Raw genomic sequence first — 24,175 nt, 5'->3', positions numbered from 1 at the left:
CCCTTCAGTGGAAAAAGGCACCCAGTGTTGTGTGTCTCTCCTTAGTTATTGTTCAGCTGTGGCCAATTCTTTGTGACCCCATTTGGGATTTTCTTGGCAAAGATGTTGGAGTGGTTTGCCATTTCCTTCTCCAGCTCATTTTACAGATGAGGAAACTGAGGCAAGTAGACACTGACTTTCCCAGGGTCACACAGATAATAAATGTTTGAGAGCAGATTCGAATTCAGATCTTCCTGACTCCAGGCCCAGTTCTTGATCCATTGTGCTATCTAACTGCCCAAGCTTCTTGCAAATTATTTCTGTCACCACCAAAAAATATATTCATTAAAACAACTCTTTACAAGTCTATTAACAACCTCTTTCAGAATAATAATTTTTATTATCATGATAGGTTTTATTTAGACCTGTAATTTCCTTGGTATATGGCACTCTCAGATCTACCCAATACAGAAGGACACTGTCTCTGTAGTGACTAATGACCTAGAGGATTTCGTGGCTTCATCTTTGGTTCAAATCCAGTTTTCTATCATCTCTTCTTCACTGCCTCTTGATTGTTCATATCAATTGTACTGGGATATTTTGTTTTGATACAAACAGTACTTCCTAATAATTACCCAAAGACCCTACAAAGCACATTCCTTGAAGAACAGTTTGTTCAGGTTTGTGTCATTTAAACCTGGATAGCAAATTATTAAAGTGCTAAGAGTGACCTAAAGGCTCTCCAAGTGGCTCCTTCTTACCCCTCTCCCACCTAGACCTTTGTCCTTTAACTTCTGCAGCCTTCTGGGACTGATCAGAAAGCTGGGTTAAGGCCCACTTTCTCCCTTTGCAGAACTCTTTCCTACTGACTTGCTTCTCCAAAGATTTTGGAGAATAGACTAGAGTTGGGGAATAATGTTGGGCCTGTTTTGTTAAATTTGATTTATACTGTTGAAGTCATTATACACATAATTATTTTGGTTCTGCTTTCTTCCCTCTGCTTCACTTCAAACAAGACTTCCCATATTTCTCTGAATTCCTCCCTGTTTTTCCATTCATTTATTGAACGAGGCATTTATTATCTATCTAGGCATGGCACTCTTCCCTGAAGTGGAAGAAGACACAATGTACTCTCTCCTGTGTTGTTGTTCAGTTGTGTCCAACTCTTTGTGACTCCATATGGAATTTTCTTGGCAAAGATACTGGAGTAGTTTGCCGTGTCCTTCTGCAGCTCATTTTACAGATGAGCAAACAGGAGTAAGTGATTTGCACAGCTACTAAGTGTCTGAGGCTGGATTTGAACTCAGGTCTTCCTGACTCCAGGCCTGTTGCTCTATCCACTGTGCCATTTGGCTGCTCCCTCCTCATTCCTTACAACACAGCAATATTACATTCCATTCATATACCACAATTTGCTACATGATTCCCCAGTCACTGGACGTGTATTTTGTTTGCAACTTCTTTTGTATCAGAAACTGATGCTGTGAATAGTTTTATACATCTGAGTCTTGTTCGTAATAATTCTGTTGGATATATAATCCCTGTAACAGAATTTCTGGGCCAAAGGTTATCAACAACTAATTAACTCTTCTTGCATATTTACAAATTGTTTTCCAGAGCTGTTGAACCAATTCACAGCTCTGTCAAGCAGTGAATTAGCTTGCCTGTCTTTCCATAGTGCCTTTAGCAATGAGTTTTCTTGTCTTCATTAACTTGTTGGGCATGAGGTGTTTTGGGGTTGTACCATTTCACATTTCTTTGACTATTAGTGATTTTGAACATTTTAGGTAGTTATTGATTATGTGTATTGCAGTTTGTAACCTTTCATCATTTGTCTATTGGGGAGTGGTTCTTAATCATATAGTTATATATCAATTCCTTCTAAATTTTATACGTCAGACTTTTATCAGAGTTATTTAAAGCAAAAGATTTTTCTAATCCATTATCATTTCTTCTAACTCCATTGATTTTACTTCTGGAAATGTATTATAAGTTTATATGACTGAATTTTTAAAATATTTCTTTTATTATCTTTTTGTGATCTCATATAACTGTATGCAAAATGGCTACCTTATTACCCAAATCTATGAACTTTTTTCTATCTTTATTCTCCTCATCCTCTCTGAAGTATTTCACATTGTTAACTATTTCCTTCTTTTTTTGATAATTTTTGACTCCCTTTCATTCTGTGACAACTGTGTTTTCCTGGTTTTCTTCCTACTTCAGTGATGACTTGTCTCCTTTTCCTTCTCTCTTCCTTTCTCCATAGATGCAGATCTCCCTTAAAGCCTAGTCCATGGTCCTATTCTCTTATCCCTTTATACGTTTTCCTTTGGTAATCTTTTAACCTGCCTTTCAGACCTTCTGACTCCTCTGCCAGCTCTGCTTCCATTTTGACCTATAAGTACCTCCTCTGAGGTTCTGGTCCTGGTCTGTAGTCCTTTTCTATACTCTTCCCTTTGTCAATCTTCAGATATTAATTCTGTAGATCCCAAATGTAGGCATCCAGCCCTGATCCCTTCCTGACCTCCATACTCATCATTAACTAATCTTCTGGACATGGCCACTTAGGTGTGATGACTTCAACACCTCAAACTGAACAAGTCCCAAGATAAAACCATTATTCGCCCTCCTACATCTGCCCTGCCTTCCATCTTCCATATTTCTATTGATGGAACTGCCATCTTCCCAGTCTCCCAGGTTTCAAATGTTGGTTTCATCTTTGACTTTTTCCTCTTCTTTGCCCTCTATTGAACCAGTTACAGTGAAGCAGTTACCAAGTCCTTTAACTTCTACCCTAAAATATCTTCCATATCTTTCTCTTTCCACTTGCACCATTATAGTCTAGATCCTCATTAACTCTCATTTGGACTATTATCACAGCCTTCCAAATTGTGTCTCTGCCTTCAGTCTCTCACCTCTGTAATGCAGATCTGATAACATTACTCCCTTATTCAAAAATCTTCAGTTACTCTACATTCCTTATCATATGTAATACAAATTCCCTGGTCTGCCATTCAATGCCTTCTATAATCATACTCCAACTTATTTTTCCATATCATCTTATCTTGCTGCTCTCCTTATTTCTGTGACTTCCCTTCCATATCCTGTTGCCTTCCCCTTTAGAATGCAAACTTCTTGAAAGCAGAGACTGTCTTACTTTTTATTCATATTCCCCAGACCTTAACACAATGTTTTCATTAAGTGTTTAATAAATACTTTGTTCATTCCCTGATCTCACCATTTGCATTTTCCCTTCACGTGCTTATGTATACCACCTCCTTTTGATACTTCCTGTATCTCCACCTGCTGAAATCCTTATCTTACTTCAAAACATACTGCAAATATGTCTTCTACAAAGTACCCCCTGATTTCTCCATCTATAAGATCTCCTACTTCTTAAATCTCTCATGCTACCTTGTTTATACTTCTATGTGCGTGATATCTTTTAAAAGGTATCAGATATAACTATGTCTCACTCTTCCTGTTAGACCATAAGTTTCTTGAGGGAGGTGATTATGATTTGTTTCAACATAGTATAATTGAAAGAACACTGAATTTGTAATCAAAGGACCCATCATTCTCAATCCTGACCCAATCAGGTCCTTAAGAAGGTTACTTAAACTCTCAGTCTTCTCATCTGTAAAATGGAAATACTAATTCCAATGGAATATGCATGTCAAAAGCATGTAAACTTATAGAAATATAAACCCATGTTATCTATGTCTCCCCAGTGCCTAGCATGATGCATTATATATAATAGACAGTTAACAAAAGTTTGTTGAAACAAAGTAAAATATTTGGTTCTTGCTCTTGAAGATGATTTAGGATCTAGTTGGTGAGACAAAGCAAGCATTTGGCTTAGAAATTAAAGAATAAAGGCATTGCTGAAGATGCTGGGATTCATCATCATCGTCGTCAAGAAGTAACACTTCCAGTTATCCTCTTTCCAGTACAAAGTCAATCACCTTTGTTTTCACTATGCTTGGATATTCACAAGATCTATGATTTCATTGGTGTTGAGCACTCTATCTATTGACACATACTAAAAGTTATACCTGCCTTAGTAGAAGGTTTAGTGAATTGATGAGACCAAAGGAAGACACCCAATTTGGGATAAATTTTGTGATACAGAATTTCTCTGATCTCTGGTTTTTAGGTAATGGAAACAATGTCCATCTCTTCCAGAGTTTATGCTACAAAGCTTTCTCCTAACTCCAACCTGTCTTCTCAGACTTATCATATATGACATGACTCCTCCTCCCACAATCATGTTCTAGGCAAAATGACTTGTTTGGCATTTTCTCTACATGACATTCCATCTCTTATCTCTGTTCCTTTGTATATCATTCAAAGGATCTTGGGATTAGAACTGGAAGGGGCTTCAAAGTTTATCAAGGCCAACTCTCTCCAAGGTTGACTGACTTCCTCAAGGGCACATGACTAGCAAAGACAGAGTTAGAGCAAAATTCAAGACCTTGGACTCTACATATAACATTCTTTATGAGTGTCCTCTATTCTTGGAATACTCTTTCTCACTTCTACCTCTTAGAATCTCTAGTTCCATTCAAAGTGCAGCTCAAGTATCACCTCTTACAGAAGCCCTTCCTGTTGTCACACATATACACACAAAAGTTGTTAGGATTCTCTCCATTCCAAATTATTTGTACTTGCTTTGTCTATATCTTTTATTTTTTTAAACTATATACATGTCATTCCTCACCAGGAGATTGTAAATTCCTGTAAAGAGGCACTGCTTTCATTTTTATCTTTGTATTACCAAGGTTTGGCATCATGCCTGACATATAGCAGGAGTTCTACTGTTCTTATTTTTACATTTGAGTTCCAAGCTGTTCAAGCTGTTTCTCTTCCTCCCTCCCAAACCTGCATTAGAAAAGGCCAACATTTGACACAATTATCTATGTGAAACTCTATAATACATAGTTCCATGTATTAATTCTTTCTCTGGAGGAAGACAGCATCTTCCTTCATAGGACCTTTGTAGATGACTTGTATATTCATATAACTCACAATAGCTTAGTCATTCACAGTTATTCTCTGAACCATATTGCTGTTACCACATACGATTTTCTTTTGCTTCTGCTCTTTTCACTCCTCATTATTTCATGCAAGTTTTTCTATGTTTTCCTGAAATCAGCCTGCTCATCATTTCTTGCAGCACAGCAGTATTCTATCACAATCATATACTACAATGTATGCAGTCATTCTCCAATTGATGGGTATCCCCTCAATTTCTAGTTCTTTGCCACCATAAAGAGAGCTTCTATAAATATTTCAGAATACATAGGTTTATTTCCTTTTGCCCTGATTGCTTTGGGAAACAGACCTAATAGTGGTATTGTTGGGTCAAAGGGTATTTGGAGTTTTAAAACTCTTTGGGCATAATTTCATATTGCTCTTCAAAATGGTCAGATCAGTTTACAATTCCACCAACAGTATATTAGTGTCCCAAATTTTTCCACATTCCCTCTAATATTTCTTATTTTCCCCTTCTATGATTTTAGCCAACCTGACAAATATAAGATGACACCTCAAAGCTGTTTTAATTTGCATTTCTCTAATCAATAATGATTTAGAGCATTTTGTTTTCAGATGAGTATATTATAGCCTTTATTTCTTCCACCAAAAACTGCTGGTTCATATCTTTTGACAGTGTATCAATTGGGAAATTACTTATATTCTTCTAAATTTGACAAAGTTCTCTATATATTTGAGATATGAGGCCTTTATCTGAGAAACTGTCTATAAACATTCCCCTCAATTGCCTCCTAATCTTGGTTACATTGGTTTTCTTTGTACAAACCCTTTTTAATTCAATATAATCAAAATTGTCCATCTTCTATCTCACAATACCCTTTATTTCTTGTTTACTCATAAATTTTCCTCCTATCTATAAATCTGATAGGTAATATGTTCTACGTTCTTCTATTCATTTGTATCTCCCTTTATGTCTAGGTCATGTATCGCTTTTGACCTAATCTTGGTAAATGGTGTAAGATTTTGGTCTACACCTAGTTTCTGCCAGACTATTTTTCAGTTTTCCTAACAGTTTTTACCAAACAGCGAATTCTTATTGCAAGAGCGTAAATCTTTGCATTTATCACAAACAAGGTTACTATACTCATTTACTACTTATATTGTGTATCTGTTCTATTCCACTGCTCCACCTTACTATTTCTTTTCTTAATTTATTTATTTATTTTTAGTTTTCAACATTCATTTTTCACAAGATTTTGAGTTCCAAATTTTCTCCCCATTTCTCCCCTTCCCCACTCTAAAACACCGTGCATTCTGATTACCCCTCCCCCCAATATGCCCTCCCTTCTATCACACCTCTCCCTTCCCTTATCCTCATTTTCTCTCTTTTTTTGTAGGGCAAGATACATTTCTATACCCCATTACCTGTATTTCTTATTTCTCAGTGGCATGCAAAAACAACTCTCAACATTCGTTCCTAAATTCGTTTGAGTTCCAACTTCTCTCGCTCCCTTCCTCCCCATCCATCCCCACTGAGAAGGCAAGCAACTCAATACAGGCTATACATGCGTACTTATGCAAATGACTTCCATAAGAGTCATGTAGTGAAAGACTAACTATATTTCCCTCCATCCTATGCTGCTCCCTATTTGTTCTATTCTCTCTTTAGACCTTGTCCCTCCCCTAAAGTGTTTACTTCTAATTACCCCTTTGTCCCATATGCCCTTCCTTCTATCATCCCCCCACACTCAACTTATCCCTTTCTCCCCTACTTTTCTGTAGTGTAAGATAGATTTTTATACCAAATTGTGTGCATGTTATTCCATCCTTAAGGCAAATGTGATGAGAGTAAGCTTCATTTTTTTCCCTCTCACTTCCCGCCTTTTTCCCTCCATTGAAAAAGCCTTTTCTTGCCTGTTTTATGACAGATAATTTGGCCCACTCCATTTCTCCCTTTCTCCTCTGTTTTCCTCCCAATATATTCCTCTCTCATCCCTTAATTTTGTTTTTTAGATATGGTCCCTTCCTATTCCACTCACCCTGTACCCTATGTCTGTGTGTGTGTGTGTGTGTGTGTGTGTGTGTGTGTGATCCCTCCCACTAACCAAATACTGAGAAAAGTTTCAAGAATTACAAATATTATCTTCCCATGTAGGAACGTAAACAGTTCAACTTTAGTAAGTCTCTTATGATTTCTCTTTCCTGTTTACCTTTCCATGCTTCTCTTGATTCTTGTGATTGAAAGTCAAATTTTTTATTCAACTCTGGTATTTTCAACAAGAATGCTTGAAAGTCCTCTATTTAATTGAATGACCATTTTTTCCCCTGAAGTATTATACTCAGTTTTGCTTGGTAGGTGATTCTTGGTTTTAATCCTAGTTACTTTGACTTCTGGAATACCACATTCCAAGCCCTTCAACCCCTTAATGTAGAAGCTGCTAATCTTGTGTTATCCTGATTATATTTCCACAATACTTGAATTGTTTCTTTCTGGATGCTTGCAATATTTTCTCCTTGACTTGGGAACTCTGGAATTTGGCTACAATAGTCCTAGGAGTTTTTCTTTTCAGATCTCTTTTAGGAGGTGATCGGTGAATTCTTTCAATATTTATTTTACCTTCCAATTCTAGAATATCTGGGCAGTTTTCCTTGATAATTTCATGAAAGATGATGTCTAGGCTCTTTTTTGATCATGGCTTTCAGGTAGTCCCATAATTTTTAAATTGTCTCTCCTGTATCTATTTTCCTGTTTGTCCAGTGAGATATTTCACATTGTCTTCTACTTTTTCATTCTTTTGGTTTTGTTTTGCAATGTCTTGGTTTCTCATAAAATCGCTAGCTTCCATCTGCTTCATTCTCATTTTAAAAAACTATTTTCTTCAGTGAGGTTTTGAACCTCCTTTTCTATTTGGCTAATTCTGCTTTTTAAAGCATTCTTCTCCTCATCGACTTTTTGGACCTCTTTTGCCATTTGGGTTAGTCTATTTTTAAAGGTATTATTTTCTTCAGCATTTTTGGGGTCTCTTTTAGCAAGCTATTGCCTCGCTTTTCACAATCTTCTTGCATCTCTCTCATTTCTCTTCCCAATTTTTCCTTCACTTCTCTTGTTTGATTTTCAGAATCCTTTTTGAGTTCTTCCATGGCCTGAGACCATTTCATATTTATTTTGACTTTGATGTTTTCCTCTAATAGTATGCATTGTTCTTCCTCTTCCAAAAGGATGGAAGAAAATACTTTTTCACCAAGAAAGTAACCTTCTATAGTCTTATTTTTTTCCCCTTTTTGGGGCATTTTCCCAGCCAATTACTTGACTTTTGAGTCCTTTGTTGAGAGTAGGGTATACTCTGGAGACCTCTAAGTTCTCAGTTCTTCCAACATGGCATAATCAAAGGAGAGGAGTTTACTCCTCTCCTGACCTGTGCTCTGGTCTGGGGGACAACCACAGGCTTTTCTGCCCATGATCTGTGAGTAGAATTCCCTCTACAAAGCCTCCACCAGCTCTACCAGCCAGGGTTCCTTCTCACCTGCTGGCCACCACTCAGGGCTGAGATCCAGATAAGCAGCTCAATTCCCCCAGGGTCTTTAGACTGAGGGCTCTAAAAATGGAGGCTGTTGCTGCTGCCACTGCCTGGGACTGGGACTAGGGGAGGACCCTGCTCCCTTCTCACCCAGGTGAAAGAGTTTTTTCACTGACCTTTGAAGCTGTCTTTGGCATTTATGTTTTGAGAAATCTGGGAACCACAGCTGCCCTGAAGCGTGCTCTAGTCCTGTCCCTGCCAAGCCACACAGCTAAGGCTGGGCTGTGCTTTGTGGGCTGCACTCTGTTCCAGGCTTCCAGGCTGCCTTGGGCTGGAAATCTCTTTCACTCTGTCATTTGGTGGATTCTGCTACTCTAGAATTTGTTTAGGGTCATTTTTTACAGGTATTTTATGAGTGGTGGGGGGAGAGCTTCTACAGGTATGTCCTTCTACTATGCCATCTTGGCTCTGCCCCCACCTTATTATTTCTTAGCCGGTACCAGCTAGTCTTGATAATTATTGCCTTATAACACTGCTTAAAATCTGGTACTGCTACACTTCCTTACTTTATATTTTCTTTCATTAATTCTGTTGATATTCTTGACGTTTTGTCCTTCCAAAAAATTTTTTTTATTATTTTTGTCTAGCTCAATAAAATATTTTTTTTGGCAATTTGATTGGGGTGCCACCAAATAAGTAGAGTAGGTAGAATTTTCATTTTTATCATATTGGCTCAGTCCATCTATTTCTCCAGTTATTTAAATCTGACTTTATTTGTATAAAAAAAGGTATTATAATTGTTTTAATATATATAGTTCCTGAGTTTATCTTGTCAGGTATATGCCCACATATCTTATACTATCTCTGGTTATTTTAAATGAACAATCTCTTACTATCTTCTCTTGCAAGGCTTTGTTGGTGATATATAGAAATGCTGATGGTTTATGTGGGTTAATCTTAAATCATGCTACTTTGCTAAAATTAATTGTTTCAACTAGCTTTTTAGTTGAATCTCTAGAATTTCCCAAGTATAACATATCATCTGCAAAAAGAGACAGTTTTATTAACTTATTGCTCATTCTTATTCCCTCATTATTTTCCTTCTTTTATTTCAGTTGATAGTATTTCTAGCACAATATTGAATAATATTGGTGATATTGGGCATCCTTGTTTCACTCCTGATCTTACTGGAAAGGCTTCTAGCTTATCTGTTATAGATAATGCTTGCTGGTGGTTTTAGGTAGTTGTATTTTATCATTTTAAAGAAAAATCCATTTATACCTATGTTTTCAAGCATTCTTAAAAGGAATAAGAGTTGCATTTTGTCAAAAGCTTTTATCTGCATATATTTAATTATGTGATTTTTTGTTACTTTCCTTAGTGATGTTATCAATTTTTAAAGTATTTTTGCTTATATTGAACCAGCCCTACATTCCTGGTTTAAATCCTTCTTGGTCATAATATATATTGTTTTTGTGATCTATGTTTTAGTCTTTTACTTAGCCTTTTAGTCAGGATTTTTGCATCAATATCCATTAGTGAAATTGGTCTCTAGCTTTCTTTCTGTTTTTACTTTTCCTGGTTGAGGTATCAGTACCATTTTTTTTTTTCAGAAAAGACTTTGGTAGGATTCCTTGTCTATTATTCCAAATACTTTATTTAATGTTGGAATTAGTTGATCTTTGAGTATTTTGTAGAATTCATTTTTAAATCCATCTGACCCTGATGATTTTTCCTTAGAAAACCCATTTATGCCCTGTTCAATTTATTTTTCTAAAATAGGATTATTTAAATACTCTACTTCCTTTTGTGTTAATGTAGATAGTCTGTGTTTTTTTATAACTATTTTTCTATTTCACTTAAATTGCTAAATTTACTGGAGTATAATTGGGCAAAACAACTCTTAATAATTGCTTTAATTTGATCTTCATTAGTGATGTATTCTCTCTTTTCTTTTTTAATGCTAGTGATTTGATTTTCTTCCCTCTTATTAAAATCATATTAACAATGGTTTATTTATTTTATTAGTGTTTTTCATAAAATCAACCCCTAGTTTTGTTTATTAATTAAATTTTTAAAATTTCAATCTTATTAATATCACCTTTGACTTTTAGTTTTTCCAGTCTGGTGGTTAATTAAGGATTTTAATTTGTTCTTTTCCTAGTTCTTTTTATTTGCATACCCAATTAATTGAACTGTTCTTTATTTTATTGATGTAGGCATTTACATATGCAAATTTTCCTCTGATTATTGCTTTGGCTGCATGCCATTAAGTTTTGTTATGTTGTCTCATTATCATTCACTCTAATAAAATTTATTTATTGTTTCTATGACTTGTTCTTTAATTCATTCTTTAAGATTAGGTTATTTAGTTTTTAATTTTCAAATTTCCTTAACCTCCATTATTTGATTTTTTTTAAGTCTTTTGAAAGCTCTTCTAGGAATGCTTTTTGGGCGTGCAACCATTTTGCATTTTTCTTTGAAGCTTTGCAAGAAGGTGCTTTGTCTTCTCAATTTGAACTCTGATCTTCTTTATCAACATAGCTCTCTATGGTCAGATTCTTTCTCTGTTTTTTACTCATTTAAATGGCTTATTTCTTCAATGTTAGCTTCATGTTAGGGTCAAGGTCTGCTCTGGGGTGTGAGGGATGTCTCAAGCTTCGAGTTTTTCATGCTGTTGTTTTCTGAGCTCTCTCTGCTGTCATTTTCTTAGCCTCTGGTCTCTTGATTTTTTTAATGTTCTGTAATCCAAGGCCAGCTGTGGTCACTGCCTCTCTGGTTCATTTTTTGGTCTATAAATGATCCCAAGTATTCCTCTCCATCCCAGATCCTTCACCAGAGCCCCCAGTACTGCTGCCATCACAAATGTTCTTACTCCCTATCCCTCAGATGGATGCAAGTGTCAGCTTGCCATCTGCCCTGGAACCAAAACCAAGGAACTCTGCTCTTCTACCACCAACCACAACTAGCAGAGCTCTGCGCCTCTGCTACCACACTCATCAGCATCTGCTTGTTTCTCTTCATCCACAGCCACATCTTGGGACCTCATCTAGTTAGCATACCAGGCACCTTCGTCCACCACCAGAGAAGGGCCCCCACAATCTTTTTTTCATCACACACTCAACCTGCACACTGCCATCGGGCAAAGTTCCTCAGTTTGAGGCTGCTGCCACAAAACTTACCTCAGGGCTTGCTTCTTGTTGACATGGAGGTATCTGCCTAGATGTTTCTGCACTTCATTCAGACCAGAGTATCACTCCAAGATATCAGACCTTTTCTAAGTCCTCCCAAGTTGTATTAGGCTGGGTGACTTCTTTACCCCAATTTTTAGTTATATCTGCCCCTCTAAAATGTACTTTGAGTAGTTTTAAGCTATTTGTGAGGGAATCTGGGAGAACTAGGTCATTTCCTGCCTTATTCTACCATCTTCCTACAATTCCTTGAATAGGAGTTTCAAAAAATGTGTCAAATTTCAAAAAATGAAGTCAGACTGGATAAATGTTTGGCAGCCCAGGATCACTTGTATATCATGATAACACATCAAAATGGGAGGATCGCATGTTGTAGAGCATAATGCACTGGAATTTGAATTAGAAAAATCTGGGTTCAAATTCCTTACTTTATGTGTGGCCTTGGGCAAGTCACAGCCACTCTGTATTTCAGTTTCCTCATCTTTCTAAGGCAATGAAACTTCAGTTTCCTTGTCACTGTAAAATGAGAGGGATAGATTTGGTGACGTAAGGATCCTTTCCAGCTCTAAATATATGATTTTATGATTGTCTTTGAAATGGAAGGAGAAATTCATTAGATATTGTACTCTTATTTAAACCAATCCTTATAAACATGTGGTAGAGACTTAAATGCCCCCACCTTTCTTATTCTCCCTTTGCCTTTGCTCTAGCCTCTAAAACTAGGAAAGAAAAAAAGACTAAGGAAAAAAAGACTAAAAAAGACTAAAAAAAACCTAAAAAAGACTGAAACTGTAATTCTTTCCTACTTAACTGGAAAGAATGATTACTTTACTTGGGTGAGTAATGGGCCAAGGGCCATTAGTGGAGTTACCTTAATCCACAGCTTCTTGTCCCCATCAGTGTTACTGGCTCCATATTCCTATTTTATTAACTGTTAATCACAGTGAATTCCACTCCCAGTGCCCTGGAGAAGCATAGACTTCAACAAGGGCCACCCTGAGGGAAGAAGCTAGCCAGCCTAAAATGGTATTCTTCTTTGTTGGGAGTTTTCAGGAACTTTTTCCAGTATTTGTTTCAGGGTCACTGATGATCAATTTAGCCAACATCAGCAGTCTTCAAACCTTCTGCTCTGGGGATATCTTTATATTCTTTAAATTACTGAGGATCTTCCCCCCTCTCCCCCACCTAACGTTTTAGGTTTATGAGGGTTATACCTATCAGTATTTATCATATTCTCAATTAAAATACCTAATTATTATTATAAAAATAGTTTCGACCTTATGGATTTCTAGGTTTCTTGAGATTCCTCACAGGTTCTTGGATCACACTTTGAAACCATTTGGTCTCTATATAATCCTCTAGAACATGGTCATGCCTTATGTCTCATTGTATTCTTCACTCTAAAGCACTAGCATGGGGGTCTCTACATAGAAGTCATTTATGAATTACATATTGAATGGATAAATTTGTGAACTGTTCTTTGATATAGAAACTACAAGTATAATCTCTCAGATGAAAGAAAAGACAAAAACCTCTTAGAAAAAATGTCCGCTGCAGCCTTTGGAGGCAGAAAGATGGTATGGTAAAGAGAATGTGGGTCTTAGAATCTGGAAGGTCTGCATTGGAGTCTCACCTCACATTCTTCTCAATTGTGTGACTTGAGACAGTTCAACCTCCAGTTTCCTCATCTATAAAATGAAGACAGTAACATATCTGGAACACTTAACTCACAAAGTTGTTGTGAGGCTCAGTGAAATAATGCAAGTAAATGTTTAACAAAGCATGAAGTCCTGCATCCATATCTGCTGTTATTATTGTTGTATCTAGAAGCAGTGGGGAATGGTAGCAAGGAAGGGAACAACCATTCTGCTAGTTCATTAGGGACCCCTACTTCCTGTAGGAATCATTCGTGTGTGTGTGTGTGTGTGTGTTTGTGTGTATGTGCATGGGTGTGTTTAAACCATATGATACCTTTTTTTTAAAAAAAGTGGCTTAGTCATTTTAATTGCAGGTAAAATATCTTAAATGATCTGAACCCAGTGAGCATGAAGTTCAAATACCCCAAAGTACATTTTCAAGTAATTGCATCACATCCCATAATAGCTTTTGAGACTTTTTCTTATGTGTAGGACTAACACACACACACACACACACACACACACACATACACGCACTAGCCATGTGTGATATCTCCATCACAGCTAGTCCATGAAAACCAGGGGTTTATAAGTAGCTGAGCTACCTGCCCAAAGCTCTCATTAACAGCAGAAACAAAACAATGAGAATTGATCGATTAACCAATCAACATGCATTTAGGTATCTGTTCTATACTGGATATTATGCTACAGAATGGGGATGCAAAGATAAAATCTGAAAAGTCTTGTCTTTAAGGAGCATATTATGGAGAAAATGTAATATATACGTACCATAGAAATGAATTATATAGAAGATAAATCCAAAGTAATTTGGAGAATACTAGGAATTAGGGGGAATCAGCAAGGACCTCTTGTTAGAGGTAACAGTCAAAGGAAACTTTGGATTCTATGAGGTAGAGTTGAGGAAGGAGTGCATTTCAGACATATGCACAGTCAGAGAGAGAGGATGGCATACTTTTCCTGAGAAATAGTAAGTTGGCCAGTTTTTCCAGGACTTAGAGTCCACCAAGGAGAGAAATGTGTAATAAGCTAAATATGTAATAATAAATATGTAATAAGAGTAATAATCTTCTTGGGAAGATAGCCTGGAGCCATATTATGCAAAGCCAACCAGAAGAATTGGTATTCCTTTTATGCCAGAGGCAAGATCTTGCTCTTGTGTCCTTTATTCTTGTTGTTATGTTTTAGTTATTTTTCAGTCACTTCTGACACTTTGAGATCCTTTTGGGGGTTTCCTTGGTAAAGGTATCAGAGTGGTTTGTCATTTCCTTCTCAAAGCCATTTTACAGATGAGTAAACTGAGGTAAACAGGGTTAAGCAACTTGCCCAGTCACACGCAGCTAGTAAGTGTCTGAGGCCAGATTTGAACTCAAGAAGATGAGTCTTCCTGACTTCACTGCACCATCTGTCTGCCCACAGAATTGAAAAAAAAAAAGAAAAAAAGGAATACATCAATTTGAATGATGTCCTCTGCGGCTTATCTGCAGCAAAGTTAAATTCCAGCCTTTTTCCTAGGCGAGGATGAGGTCTGGCTTCTGGCTATTTGGCTTTCAACAATCACCTAACCTTCTCTATGAATTATTTTTCTCACCTATAAAATGGAGATAATAATATGTGTGCTACTTATTTCAGAGACTTGTCATGATGGTAAAATGGTATAACAGATGAGGTCTTTGAAAAATCTTTAAAATGTGTTATACATATAAAGATGAAATAACTTCTGTGCTCAAGCAAGATGAAAGTAGGAAATAATAATTCTACTGCCCAAAACTATAACATTCCCAAACTAAATAAAAAATTATTTGGGGATTATCCACAGCTATAGATAATCATTATCTCTCAAATTAAGGTAGAATTTTCTTGACATTAAAGAAAAAGAGAAGAGATTATAGCTAGGTCCTGATTAGTGCCAGTAATGAATCCTTTGAAGTGGCCCCCTGTATTTGAATTCATACTATTCCAAGTATTAGTTCTGTAAAACATGGTAATTGGTTCCAGCCCAATTGACACGTGCAGTATGAAATCAAATAATGTGATGACTTCAGAGAATGCATTGATCCATCATTTGCACTAATCTCCGGATCTTTCTGTATTTGCTGACTGGGTGGTCTATAACATTTAATTTTCATGTTGATAGTCTTGAAGGATAGCCCAGGGAAGAAAGTGGCATTTCAGCTGTGAAAAATCCCTCTCATTAGTTTCTGTTCAGCTGAAAGTGAAAATGCCCAATGATTCAATTCTCTCGAACAAAATATTCATAATTCTAAGAACAATAGTACCAGAAACACTACCATCACCTTCTATTCAAATTTTGCTCTTTGTACTTTTAAAACACTTCATGGCCTCTATTATTCACTTTTTAATTTTCAGAAACAACCTTGGTGAAAAAATGAGGAAAATGAAGTACTAAGAGATTTTGTGACTTGCCTCGGATCCCATAGAAAATTACTAAAAGACTGAGGAGTCTAACCCAGTCTCCAAATCATGGTCAAGTTCTTGTTCTATTTTACCATGGAGTCAATATTAAATTGGTCCAATCAACCAAAGGAGGATTATTATTTTCTTAGTTAAGCAGATTTATAACTCACAGTTTTTAAAGTTAGGAGGATCCTAGATCTAGGACTGAAAGGAATCTTTGAGGTTTTGTGTCCGAGCTCCTTCTTTTACATAGAGGAAACTGAGACCAAGAGAGGTTAAATGGTTCCACTGAAAATGCGGAGTTCACCTCACTATAGCTTACAAAAGCCACTTGCAAGAACTCAGATTGTTTAGTATTGAGGAGAGAAGATTTAGGAGTGGCATGATAGATGTTAGCAGATATTTGAAAAACTTTTCAGGTGGAATCAAGGATGTTTGAGTAAATGTTTAACAACTGGCGCTCCAAGAAAAAAGTATATAAGAAAGACATATTTTAAGTTTAATTTGCATTCTTAACATTTTAAATATTACTTTCTTAAATTTAGATAATCAATAAAATGATAAATCAAACCTTGATTAATCATATTTGCTGATTTCTGAGGTATAAATGCTTACTCAGAATATTTAACAATCAACTTTCCCAAGCAGTTAGAGCTAACTTTAATTCACCTCTGGCTGGAAATAATGCATAACAAAAACACTTATAAAAAGTTTATTGTGAATGAAACTATTAAGTCCTGGGGATATAAAAAACAGTAAAGAACCCTTTCTTCAGGGACCTTATAGTCTAATGGGGAAAGTAACACATACAGGGGAGCTAAAACTGGAAATCTGAGGGAGGGAAAGGAGAAGGGGATCCAAGACGTCATGAGATGGCTCGTTTAGTGGGCAAGATAAGGTGAAAATTCACCAACCCAGGACCAGGGACAGGAATCCCAGTTCTGATGGGAAGAAGAGAAGACCAGAATAGAGGCAGCAAGGCTTGAATAAAGTTACAACAAACATGTATAGAGTGCTTTACTATGTGTGTCATAGCTAGGTGATACAACGGATAGAACACTGGGCCTGGAGTCAGGAAACCTCATCTTCCCAAGTTCAAATTTGGCCTCAGACACAAGCTATGTAACCCTGGGCAAGCAACTTAACCCTGTTTGCCTTATTTTCCTCATCTCTAAAATGAACTGGAGAAGGAAATGGCAAACCACTCCAGTATCTCTGCCATGAAAACTCCAAATGGGGTCATGAAGAATCAGACATGATTAAAAAAGGGCTGAACATCTGTCCCAGGCATGGTGCTATGCACTTGACAATGTCCTCACAATAACCCTGGGAGGTAGGTGCTACTATTATCTCTGTTCTACAGATGAGAAAAATGAGACAAAAATACGTTATGACTTGCCAAAGTCATGTGGCTAGTGAGTTTCTGAAGTCAGATTTGAATTAAGGTTTTCTATCTACCTCACTGCATTACATATGACTGAGAAAGAATTTGGCTTGTTCTGCTTGACCTCAGAGGGAAAATTAGAAGAAATGGGAGAAAATTGTAGAAGCAAATTTTGAGTTACTTTAAGGGGGAAAAAAACTTTCTGAAAAAAAATCAAAGCTATTCAAAAGGGGAACCACTTGCTGCCAATGATTATGGATCACTTTCATTGAAGGTCACCAAACAAAAGTTGGACAACCAGTTGTTGGGGAAGTTTAGAGGGAATTGCTGTTCAAGAATGGGTTGGAATAGTTGGTCCCCTCCAACCTTTAACTAGAGGTCACTTTCAACTCTGACATTTCACGATACTTTGAAAGGAGAGCCAACACCACAACGGGTCACTCTCAATGACCTACAATGCAATAGGCATTGGTACTTTTAATCTGCCCTGCCCTCTAGCTTTTTGTCCACCCAATGAAGCTATTTAATTTCACATTCCTTCAGTGGCTTTTTGTTCTACTGAAAGGTGTGATAATGAGAGACTGAGGCTGGGAGTTGTCATCCTGCTGTTCTCAATGTTACAGTCCTTCATGCTTCCACGCTTTTGCCAAATACTCATTCAGATGTTCCAAATTACAGGCAACGCTCCACAAAACATCTAGAGTCCTTTCTGTGTTAACTCAAAGTTTGGACTGCCTCTCTGTCCCCCTTGGTGCTGATTAGCTATTTGAAATTTATTGAAGGGCACTCCAGGCAGCATCTTCTCCCACTTTATGGCTACTCAGTGATCCAAGATCCCCTAGAATCATCAGTGTTGTAGTACTATTAAAATGCCCAAGCTGTTAACTCAAAAACAACAGATGTTCATTCATTTATCATGTTTCATACCATTGGTGCACTTAGTTGATATTGAATTCCTAGTCACACACTGGCTCTAAAAGTTTTGATTTACCTCCACTGAATTTCACTTTGGGTTGCCATACTTAGCCACTCTAAAATAGGTTAATATCTCATTAAAATGTCATAGTTAATAGAATATGTCTTTCCCTTAGTTGTACTTTGTTAAATAAGTCACGGTTACTCCTTCAATCACCAATATATCAATACTAGAGAGGCAGTGTGATCCAGTAGAAAAAGGATTGACTTTGGAGTCAGGCTCTGGGTTCAAATTATGTCTCTGATGTTTTCTATCTGTATGACTTTGAGCAAATCACTTTAATTCACTAGACCTAAATTTCTTCATTGGTAAAATTAGGCAGTTGAACTAGATGGCCCCTGAGGTCCCTTTTGCCTCCACAATACTTGATAGATCTATGATTTCATTGGTCTAGTTACTTACTCTACTGATGCAGATCACAACTGGAAGAGTTCCTCTGATTTTTCTACTATATTGTGGATTTTATTATAATATAGGAGCAGCATGGTGTGGCTGAGAGGGAAACAGATTTGGAGGCAGGAAAACCTAGGTACACATCCTACCTCTGGCACGTAGAGCTATGTGACCACAGAAAAAGTCTTGTCACTTTCATTGTACTCCAGGCATTTCTCTAAGATAATTTATACAGTACAGGGAGAGCTGTAAGCCTACATTGGTAGAGGAAGTATCCATAGTGAGTGAATGCCTCACTAATGAAATCATAGGTTTAGAAACTGTCATGCTCCTTAAAAAGTGCCATGTTTGTGCTAACCATCCTTACATGATTAGACACCCCCCACCTCCTGTGCCAGTCATTCATACCCTTGAGAATATCTTTTGTACTTCTGTACCTTCTTAAAACAGAAAGACAGTGGGCATGCTTTAATATCAGCCTCTTTGCCGACACTCAATCTCTCGACTCTGGAATTTTCATTGTCTGTCCCCGTGTCTAAAATTCTCTTCCTCCTCATCTCCACCTCCTGTCTTCTCCGGCTTCCTTCAGATTTCAGCTAAAATCTCACATTCTGTAAGAAGCCTTTACTGCTCATGCCTTCCCTCTGAGCTGCCCTCCAAGTTATCCAGTGTATATCTTCTCAGTAGATAGTTGTTTATATGTTTTCTCCCTGAATGTAGGGATTGTCTTTGCCTTTCTTTGCATCCCAGCATTTAGCTCAGGTCTCAGCATATAAGAAGGATCTTAACAAATACTTTTTGAATGACTGATATAGAAATATGTTTTACATGATTGTGCATATATAACATATCCATTTGTTTACTGTCTTAGGAAGGGAGTAGGGAAGGGAAAGGGGAGGAAGAAAATTTCAAACTAAAACTTCTATAAAAATGAATGTTAAAAATTATCTTTACATGTAATTGGAAAAAAACAAAATACTATTTAAAAGAAAAAAATACTTGTTGACAACTTATTCTAGATGAGCCAGGATTATTGTCGTGAACATTAAACGTTAAATATTGTTCCACAATACAGAAGCTACTGAGATTCTGCTTACGCCTCCCTGGAAAGGTCCCAGATCACTAAAGCTTTTACTTCTTGTGACTGCTTTTCATGGATTTTCCGTCCTCTGTTAGACTCTCAGCTGTCACTTGCCTGCTGGCATCAGCAAGGAGAGACAGCCATAGAAACAACTGTCTGTTTTGCATTCAGCTGCTCTCACTTTCTAGTTTGCAGCTTCTCATTTTTATAGACTAATAGATTTTTTTTTGAATTAGAGAAAGGACTTTAGGAATCACTGACGCTATTCCTTCATTTTACAGATGGAGAAAAATATCAGTGTCATAAGTTTACTATCTGTGTGACCATGAATAAATCACTTAACTTCTTTACACCTCAGTCTCCCCATTTGTAAAATGAGGCATTTGGACTTGATGCCAACTGAGGTCCCTTATGGATACATACAGGTGTGATCTAGAGTGGTAAAAAGACTTGGTCAAGGTTACCCAGCTAGCTCATGGCAGAGCTGGAATTTGAATCTTCACCTTCTGATTTATAGCCCAACCATTGCTCTCTCCATTATCCCTTGCTTTCCATGAACTGGAGAGTTAGAGACCAAGTTTGTTTGAATTATGTATAATCTGCAGGCAACAATAGACTCTAAGTGAGAGATTTTTTTTCTATGGGTTTCAGTATGAGAATTTTGCAACAGGTTCCAGGCTATATTCTAGAGGATTGAGTCTGATGAAAACCTATTTATAGGTGTTGGCTTTAGTGTATATTTATTGGCACTTGGAATTTTGATTTGTTGGACAAGAGGACTTTAAGAGTAATCGACGTGCCACACCTCCCTCAGTTCTTGGCAAAAGTGGGGCATGATGGGTGTGGAACACTGCATACACTGCCTGATTTTTGTTCATTTTGATTAATTTATTTTCTCTCCATCTTTTAAATTCTTTGTTAAAAGGAGTTGCTGGTGAGATGGGTAGAAGTAGAGGGTGATACAATATGCCTCAAAAGCCTTAGTGCCATTTTAAGCTATACTAGCAAATGAAAGTGATGTAAAAAAGATATCTATATATTTAAATATTGCTACCTATCCATGATCAGAACATAGTTTGAGTTGCTTTTCCAGAAAGGAGGGTGAATTTTCACTGAGCTATGTGCATTCTCTCACCTGATTTGCCCTGTGGCCAATGGCCTATGTTTTATAAGACAGTTCGTTGAAGACACAAGGACCATTTCTGTCCACATGGGCAAAGCTAATTGGTCGATAAGGTAGAGATTGATCTTGAGAGCATAGCTATATGATCACTGTAGCCTCAGAAAGGTAACTAAAAGCCTTTATACAATTGGGAAGGTGCCACATAATCTATCATATACCACTGCTTCTATTTCTGAAGTTGGTTTGAATAAACACAGAATGTGTACACTAGGGTATACTGGATAGGCCAAGGAGACCTGGGTTCAATTTCTACACTAGTTGTGAAAACTTGGGCAAGTCACTGAAACAGTTTGGGTGTCAGTTTCTTCTACTGAAGAATGAGGGAGTTTTGACTTAATGGTTTAAAGGTTCTTTATAATTCTAAATTTATGCTGTTCAGGCCATTCTGTACCTCACTTTTCTCATATGCAAAATAAAGAGATTATATTCTATGGACTCGAGCACCTTTACAACTCTAAGTCTATGATATTAAGAATTCCATGATAAGTGCTAGAGTAGATAGATATACAGCACAGAACTGGAATTTACAATCTACCTTGTAGATGGGGAGGAAGTAGCACAGGATAAGAAGAATACAAAGGAATGCATGATAAGTGCATTGGAGCTGCTGAGTCCCAAGGACAATGAGTGCACTTTTTGTTTGGAATTCTTTTGTATGGTTCTCAAATAAACAGGGCAATCTTCTTTCTTGCTGCACACAATACATCATAAACCATCCCCCTAAAACCCAATGAAAGTTATCATACTCATCCACATTCTAATCTCAGGTACTCTCCAAACTCTGAATCCATTGACTTCTCTATCAATATTTGTTTTTCTTTCTGGAAACTACTTGCCAAATCAGACATCAAAACTGCCTGATCTTACTGTCAATGCACATCATGAAGATCCTGAGATTGCAGCTGGGTGGTACAGTGGATAGAGCATCAGACTGGGGGTAGACTCCTACCTCAAATGCTAGCTTTGTGGCCCTGGGTATGTCTCATCCTCAGTTACCTTATCTGTAACATGGGAATAATAATAATAGCACCTATCCTTCAGGGTTGTTGTGAGGATCAAATAAGATAATATTTGTTAAATGTTTTGCAAATCTTAAAGTGATTTAAATGTTAGCTATTGTTCTCTCTCAGTTCTTGGTAATAGGTATTAGGATTGACTTGAAGTCCCATCAGCTTACACAAATGCCCAGATGCTAAACAACACTATCTTCTCAATCCCAAACCTTTCTGTGTATATATGTTTGTCCTTCGTTGCCAAAGAAGAACATGCCATGAGAGAAATAATGGCATGACTTGCACTTGACTTTGTTTTGAGTGAGGGAGGGCTGTGCAGGTCACCAGTCTCACTTCTCCTTCAGGATCATCTGAATCCAGTGACCAGATATTCATCAGGATGACTGGAGATGACCCAGGATGAGGCAATTGGGGTTAAGTGACTTGCCCAAGGTCACATGGCTAGTGAGTATCAAGTGTCTGAGGTGAGATTTGAACTCAGGTCCTCCTGACTCTTGCACTGGTGCTCTATCCACTGTACCAGGTAGCTGCCCCTTCTCAAAACTTTCTATTATCCACTGAAGGGTATGATGCTAGGGAAATTCAGTACATACTTTTAAAGTTAATCTTCTTTGTTAATATTTCTCTATCACTTTCTTAAGTGATCTAGACTCGAGGTGGAAAACTCACCACCCCAAACTATGAGCAGCCTGTGAAACTCCCATCAGATTAAAATGTAATTGTGAAATATTTAACAAAATAAACCAAAATACAATACAGTATAGATAATATCAATTTGCAGTATCCTCAGTTAATATATAGCATTACAGGGATCTGTTTCTACCTTACTTTGACACTGCTGATGTAGAAAGTTTAAAAAAATAAATAAATAAAGCCCTCGACTGTATCATGTGCCAATTTCCAAAGTGGAAATTCTGACACTGACATTCAACAATTGGTTCTGAGACCCAATACCAAATGGCTCTCTGAATCTACCATCTGCTTCTACTACTACCACCACCACCACCACAAAGGACAAGAAAGGCTACCAGCAGTAAAGTCTTGTCTCAATTCAGAGGTACCTAGTAACATCTACCTAAACTTATCCAGCTCTGAAGTATTCTTATCTAAATTCTCTCAGCTCCTTAAACACAATTACCCTAGGGTCTTTAATGCATCTTTATAGCCCCAAGGGCAGCTAAGGGCTACTCTAAATATTTCCTTCTGCCTTCCCCCAGGGATCTCAGTCCTTGAAAGCTTCCAGTTGCCTGATCAAAGCTGAACAGCTTGACTCTTCATCAGTGCTTAAACTATTTTCCCTATGCCTCCTCCCCCACCATCCTTCCATACCCCAGAAAGCTAAAACCACTGAAGATGAAGCTTCTATTGAACACCAGCATACCTAGATGCTCATTAGGACCATAGGATCCAATCCCACATTCTATAGGAAGCCTTTCCTAAACCCCTCTTAATTCTAGGGCCTTCCCTCTGTTCATTACTTCCTATTTATCTTGTATACAGTTTGTATTGCATATTTTTGTTTGCATGTTGTCTCCCTTCTTATTAGATTGTGATCTCCTTGAGGGTAAAAATTGCCTTTACCTCTTTTTATTTCTCCAACACTTAGCACAGCACCTGGAACATAGTAGGTGCTTAATAAATACTTATTGATTGACAGAAAGGACTTTCAAGACCATCATGTCCCACTCCCATTTTTTATATAATAATAATAGCTAACATCTACTTATCACTTTAAGGTCTGCAAAGCCTTGTACATATAAATATCTCATTTGATCCTCATAACAGCCCTGTGAGGTAGGTGCTATTATGATTATTAATAAAAGATGAGGAAAGTGAGGTAGATTGAGATTATATCACTTACCAAGGGCCACACAACTAGAAAACATATAAAGTAGGATTTGAACTCAAGTCTTCCTGACTCCAGATCCTGCTTTCTATCCTCTGTGTCACCTGGTGTAGCTTTGTTACTTGTTTTGGAAACATTTCGCGAATGTGGATGTTATTTTGTACAAGACCACCTTCAAAAGAATAGCTTTCTGCTCTAAGTCCTTACCTGATCAAGGATTCTTCACCTGGATCCTGTGCACTTGGTGTAAAAAATAATTGGCAATTTATTTTGATATAATTGGTTTCCTTTGCAATTCTATGTGTTTTATTTAATGCAATTTTTAACTTTTTGTTTTTGGAGAAGCGATGCATTGGCCTCACTATACTGTCAAAGGGGAGTATGAAACAAAAGAGAAAAAGAACTTTTGCCTTTACCATTCTCCACCTAGTATTACATCATGAACTTACTCTTCTAGTACTATGGAGTGAACCTGGGTTCTGAGTCATGTCATCCAAATGGAAGCACTGACAGTTGCCACCAATCTAGAAAGGTTTTGAG

At 37.3% G+C, this 24,175-nt stretch overlaps 1 protein-coding gene across 3 annotated transcripts in view; it reads right to left on the bottom strand.

Annotated features, from left to right (window-relative positions):
* The window catches only part of ANKFN1 (ankyrin repeat and fibronectin type III domain containing 1), a 556,807-nt gene that overhangs the window by 487,742 nt on the left and 44,890 nt on the right, over positions 1-24,175 (bottom strand). The window lies entirely within an intron of this gene.

This window comes from Notamacropus eugenii, chromosome 2, assembly GCF_028372415.1.
Source record: "Notamacropus eugenii isolate mMacEug1 chromosome 2, mMacEug1.pri_v2, whole genome shotgun sequence".
Classification (NCBI taxonomy): domain Eukaryota; kingdom Metazoa; phylum Chordata; class Mammalia; order Diprotodontia; family Macropodidae; genus Notamacropus; species Notamacropus eugenii.
This window is presented reverse-complemented; position numbering and strand designations above follow the sequence as displayed.